General features: G+C 48.9%; 1 non-coding gene across 1 annotated transcript; it reads right to left on the bottom strand.

The window, feature by feature from the left end:
* Window positions 1–6160: 6160 nt before the first annotated feature.
* On the bottom strand, window positions 6161–6267 carry LOC132016993 (U6 spliceosomal RNA). The gene has a single exon (XR_009404083.1). It is a non-coding gene; the product is annotated as a U6 spliceosomal RNA (small nuclear RNA).
* Between the last annotated feature and the right edge of the window lie 239 nt (window positions 6268–6506).

Here is a 6506-nt window from a genome sequence, read left to right as displayed (position 1 = left end):
CTACGAGCCAGCAAAGAGCAAGAATGACGTCATCCCGTTGCTGCTCCTCATCTCCCACAGCTGGTACTCGGGAAACCGTTTGACTTAAGACAGAGGTAGTGGACTGGGAAACGTGCCAACATCGCCCTCTTGACCCAGGCCTCCTGGAGAACAGGGATGGGCCCACGGCTTGCTCATCTCGGCCTCCCGGTGCCCTAACGCAGGACCTGGAGCTGGCCAGCACTCAGGGGATGTTTGTGAAATAAACCACGGGACTCAGTTAGGCTGGGGATTTTGAATCAGTGACTTGCCATAGCTCAGCCTTGGTTTCCTTATCACTAAGCGAGGGATGATGAATTCCTTCCACATCAGCTTGTTGTAAAGACCAGGTGAAACGTAAGAGGGAGAGTGGAGTCCTCACGTATTACGAGGGGCTAAGTGGCTCCCTGGTCAACAGACTTGGGTCACTCCCAGGGAGCACCACACCCAACAGAGAAGGATGTGAACCAGAAGATTGACTGATATGTCCTGTTTCCTACGAAAGCAGGCCAGACCAAAAGCAAAGAACGAGGGGCGCCTGGGTGGCTCTTTGGGTTAAAGCCTCTGCCTTTGGCTCAGGTCATGATCCCAGGGTCCTGGGATGGAGCCCCGAGTTGGGCTCTCTGCTCAGCCTCTCTGTCTACTTGTAATCTCTGTTAAATGAAAAAAATAAAATTAAAAAAGCAAAGAACGACAAGGTTGTGTTTCAAGGGAGAGCATCAGTGCTTTGCAAGATAAGGATCTTCTCCCCCACCCTGTCTGGTATCAACTCTGCTTACCCTCTGATTCCCTCTCTTGGCTTGTGGGGAGAGCAGAGGGGAGCTTGGGCAGCCGGGTGTTATAATCATGTTCTTGGTCTCCAGGCTCCCCTTTATTTGCTTCTCGGGGGGCTGGTTGGAGTTGGGTTGCCCTCCAGAGGTCTGCTCTGGCTTCCCACACATTCCATACAACAAAACAGTCTCTTGGGAGCAGCAGCAAAAGTCAGTGAGTCTATGAGATGTGCAGACAAAAGGTTTAGATCCCACTAAGCAGTGAATGAGGCAGATCGGAGGGCCAAGACCACTTTCAGCCCCTGCACACCCAGCTAAGGTTTCACAGGCAGACAGGGCTGAGTGGAATTCTGGCTTCCCATGTATAGCTGTGTGACCTTGGACAAGTCCCCGAAGCCTTCAAGATTCACTTTCCTCCTGGTACCTACTTCAGAAGGCTTTAGTAAGATGGCATCTGGATAATGTTTAATAAAGAGCCTGGTCAAGAGCCACACTTGGGGATCTCCTCTGTGGCTCGGGCACCCCCCTGACACTCTCAGAGACGAAGGTGTCTGAGCCTTGTGAGCTTCTGCTGGACAACACAGGCAGAACAAACTGGAAAGTGTCTATGCTGGCAAGGTCCCAGAACATGATCATTCACAGAAGGACCACATGTCAAAATTCTCCTTTGGATTATGAAGCAAGAGAACTGGCAGAAGGCTGAGCTCTCGAACATTCCTTTATCAAAGCCATGCCAAGGCAGGGCACACAGTACCACCGGGGATGTCTCACCTTGTCAACTAGTGGATGGGGAAGGAAGTTTCCCTCCCCACCGCTCCCCCCCCCGGGGCAGGGAAGTGATGTGGCGTGGGTCACCGACCTGCCTTGTTCGCCTCACCCATTTCTGAATTTCTCAAAGGCAGAGATAAGCCTATACATCTTTAGAGGGCCAACACCTGACAAAGGGCATGCACCCAATAAATGCTTGCTTAATTCAACTGAGAGGAGAGAATCCTTTTTCTCTGCCCACAGGTGCAGAGAGCAACCAGCCTGACCTAAGGAGGTAGCTTCCAGAGAACTCCACCAGTGTTCCTGGAGCAGACGCACATCCAGCCTGGTGACCCACCTTCCCTGCACCATACCGGCATTTCAGTCTTGGGCTTTTGTTACCAGTGGACATCTGCCCCTCTACCTGAACATATGAGCTTCTGAAGAGTAGAGACACTCTGTCTTCTGGTGCAGAGGGGGGACAAGCATTATTAGTATGATATGCTGGCTACTCTTCATTTGCCCATCCAAGTCCTTCCTCCACTTTTTTCTGCTGTATTCTGTGTCATGGGAGGCTGAACTCCATGAACTGCATCAACAAGGTTTCCTGGTAGCTGGCTTCCAGATGGTTTCAGTCAATGGGAGGCACTAACAGATGATCAAAAGTTGAAAGGAGAGCACAGGGTATTTATTTCCCCCAAAAAACCTCCCTGATGGACTGTGGCTCGGCTAGTGGCTCTACTCCCTTATGCAAGTCCACGGCTTCTGTTGGGTGCTCCTCTCCTGCACTATTGCTCTCTCCAGGTTCCATAACTGGTTCCATCCTTCCCTTGAGCCCTTCAGAGGCAGGTGGAAATGGCATTCTGCTGTTACTGACCCTGGGGTCCTTCATCATCCTTGTCGGTGCCCCCTGAACCCCGCCCATTGCTTTATAAACAGTCCCCTCATTGAATTCCCCCTCATGACTAGCCTAACTGTGACATCTGCTTCCTAAAGTTCAACAGATAGGCCTGGAAATCCCAGAGGAGGGAAGCTCCAGTCCTGGCAAGTGGGACAAGTGACCACAGGCCTTTGGTAAGGCCCCGCCCCTTCTGGGTTTCAGTCTTTCCCTCTGAATGATGGAGGATGATTTGACTAAGTGTCTCTAAGTCCCCTTTATTTTACAAATTGTTCCCATGTATTCTCGCAGGATCCCTGGGACAGTACGGTGCAGAGCTGGTTAGGAAACTACTTGATGGAAGGTTGCCAAGGTGAGGAAGAGAGAGAGTAGATGGGGGAGGGCAGGGACATAGGGGAAGGTGATTGAGACAGAGATTAACGTCAATACGATGCTGTTCGTTGACAGAAAGGTGAACAGTCTGCAGCAGAGGAAACTGGTTTCCTGTGACCTGGGTTTTGTGCTTTATGTGGCTGCAATGGCCAGTGAGGAACAACGAGATTTGGCTCAGGGGAAGTGTGTAGAAACAGAGCAACTAATGTAGAAGCATCCAGCATGGGATGAGAGAAAAGCGTCCTGAATTCAGGTCTCAACTGTGCCATTTCCCAGCTCTGCAGCCATACTCGTTCCACCCTCTAACCTTCCATCCCTTTCCTTAGAGTGAGGATTATATGAACAACTTCCTCAAGGAACAGATGTGAGAGTGAGAAATGCATGTGTAGCATTTGTCGCAGTGCCTGGAACGCAGTGCTCAATAAACATCACCTATCCCAATAGACAGCACCTATCCTGTGACCGATCAGCCGGACTGGGAAGCGGGTACCATCCAGTATGAAAACCAACAAGGCCGTAGAACACATTCACCCCAACAGCCAAGCTAGGAGACAGGGAGTGACACCCAAACTATCTTAGGGGGCAAGTCAGAAGAAACAAGATAAGAGCCTGTAAATACCCCTACTCTCTTTCTAGCGACGATTTCCCAATTTTGATGCCATGAACTTGAATCTAAACAGAGCATGTCAGTTTCAGTAAGCTTAAGCAGCAGAGACTAGACTCCAAGACAGCAGAAGACGCTGACATCTGCAGGACAGGGTGCACACATGCGGGATGAGCCTATCTAGTCCTGACCAGACAGTGACTGCTGCAGGTTCAAAGGCTGAAGAGACATATGAGCTGAAGAGTGCTGGGGGACACTAGAGCTCTGACCCAGTCAGAGGGCGAAGAGCTCTCAGATTCCTTGTTAACATGCCATGCACCCAGATGAAACACCAGCATTCAAGGACTTAAAGGAAAATATTGCCTTAATAAATGCACAGATGGGGAATCTCATAAGGAAGAAAAATAAAAAGTATTTAAATAAAGAATCAAATACAAATTATACAACTGAAAATTAGCACTGCTGAAGGGTGCTTAGGTGGCTCAGTTAGTTCATCGTCTGCCTTTGGCTCCGGTCATAATCCCAGGTTCCTCCCGGCATCAGGCTCCATGCTCAGCAGGGAGTCTGCTTCTCCCTCTCCCTCTGCCCCTCCCCCCCAACTCATGCTCTGCCACTGGCTCTCGCTCTATCTCAAATAAATAAGTAAAACCTTAAAAAAAAGAAAATTATCACTGCGGAAATGAAAGTTTCACTAGATACGCTTAACTTGAGATAGCAGAAGAGTCAGTAAACAAAAAGACAGACATACAGAGATTATTAATCTGAAGCATAAAGAGACAAGAGATCAAGGAAAAGTAGAGCTTCAAAGATCAATAGGGCAAAATCATATGGCTTCACATATCTGTAATTTCAGTGCTAAAAGAGAAAATAATGAGATACGGTTAAAAAAAAAAAAAAGTTAAGAAATAACAGGAAAGGGATACCTGGGTGGCTCAGTGGGTTAAGCCTCTGCTTTTGGCTCAGGTCATGATCTCAGGGTCCTGGGATTGAGCCCCATGTCAGGCTCTCTAATTCCCCCTCTCTCTCTCTGCCTGCCTCTCTACTGGCCTGTGATCTCTGTCTCTCTGTCAAATAAATACAATAAAATTTTAAAATCTTCAAAAAAAAAAAAAAAGAAAGAAAGAATAGGAAAAAAATTCCAAATCTGATGAAAACATACCAACTTAGAGAACCAAGGAGCACAACCCGATGCGTGATAGTCTCATTTGCCTCTCTCCTGTCCTGGCCCTTCTCCCTCTTTAACGAGTCTGACTTGAACACTGGTCTAACATCAGATCTTCCCAGATTGAGAAGACAGAGTCAAGGGGGAAGCATCCTTGAGTTGGTCAACCAAAGAAAAAGGGGGCTCAGGAGGATGTAGAACCATGGACCCAGAAGGCACGAGTGTAGGAGCTGAAGTGTGACTACCCAGCCAATGTGTGGGTCCAGATTTGTGCCCTGGCTACACTCCACAAAGTGGAACACAGAGTGAACTATATGGTGAGGAACATCTCACTATTTTCTACCGAAATAACCATCTCCTGGACAAACAGCCAGGATCTCCCTTTGCCTGTATCCATCTCTACTGAAATGTAGAGCCAAGTCTTCCCCACACTCTGAATCCTCGCTCCCCAGATGAGAAAAAGAACGTGCTGTATCTGCCCAGGGTAGCTCATGGCTTTAAAAGCAGGACTTCTCAGCGTTTATGGCTGGAAGTTCCCTGAGATCTAGCAGCAAAGAGAGGACCCTGAATCCTCCTCCCAAAAGGTATTTTTCAGATATGTTAGGAGATGCAATCCTGCTAGGAGATGTCAAGTTGAGCATCAAAGTTAAAGCATAACCACCTAGTTCAGGCCTTGTGTCTGAGCAGCCCAGAGGCTCAGTGGGGCCAAAGCTTCCAGAGAAGAAGACTTCATACCTCCGTGCCCTCCTGCTGCTTGCTGCCTGAGGCACCCGAATCAAAGAGGAAGTGGGAGGGTAGAGCTGAGGGTGAAGGTCAAGCTCACTTGTAAGACCAGAGAAGAGATCAGGTTAACCCAGGCAGCTGGCCAGGAGCTGCTCTGGAATTTCTGAGTAGGAAGCACTCAGGAGCAGCAGTCACATGGAACCCGCCCCTGGGAACATGTCACTGCGCATCAAAGACGGGGAGGTTGATGGGACTAGTCTCCAAGGGCCACCTAATGCCACTCGCCCTCTTGGCACTGAATCCAGAGACTGTGGCTGAAAGGGGGAAAGTTAGGGGGGCTTTTCCCCAGATGGTTTAGAGACTAGACAGACCCCCCAAAACTAGCTGCTCACAGTGGTGTTTCAGGCATCAGTAAGAGAGTCTGTGGGAGGACAGGGAACATTCTCTAACTCTTCAACTCACACTGCCTGTTGTACCCACTATCAAAGCAGGCCCTGGCTCTGGGTTCAGCTTGGGGAAGAGAGAGCAACATAATCAGAGGACCTGACTGGGTCCTTGGCTCTCTGTGTCAGTCAGAGTTCTCTGAAGACACAGAACCAAGAAAACACACTGTGTGTGGAGACGGACAGACAGAAAGACTGATTGATTTTATGCCTCTGGTGGGTCCAGCGAGACTCAGCTCTGCAGCGAAGGCCGGCGGGCTGGAGGCCCAGGGAAGAGCTGAGCCCGTGGTCTCAGTCAGAAAGCCGACTTCTGCAGAAATTCCTCTTCTTTGGTCTTTTTTACTCGGGAGGAAGCCAGTCGTTTTGGGGTTTTTTTTTCTGTTTTTTGTTGGTTTCTGTTTGTTTGTTGTTGTTGTTGTTGTTGTTTTTATGGAACCCTTCACGAATTTGTGTGTCATCCTTGCGCAGGGGCCAGGCTCATCTTCTCTGTATCGTTCCAATTTTAGTACATGTGCTGCGGAAGCGAGCACAAGGCCAGTCATTTTTATTAAGGCCTTAGGCGGACAGGATGCAGCCCAATCCCATTGGAGGGAGGAGCTAATCTGCTTTACTCAATATCTATTGATTCAAGTGCTTATCTCATCAAAAACCTTCACAGCAACACTCAGAATCATGTTTCACCAAACACCTGGGTCCTATAGCCTAGCCAAGTTGACACAAAATTAACCATCACACCATCATTCTGACAAGCGGCACCTGCTCCGGGAAG

This window comes from Mustela nigripes, chromosome 4 (genome assembly GCF_022355385.1).
Source record: "Mustela nigripes isolate SB6536 chromosome 4, MUSNIG.SB6536, whole genome shotgun sequence".
NCBI lineage: Eukaryota > Metazoa > Chordata > Mammalia > Carnivora > Mustelidae > Mustela > Mustela nigripes.
Note: the sequence above shows the minus strand (reverse complement) of the source record. Positions and strands in the feature narration are given on the sequence as shown.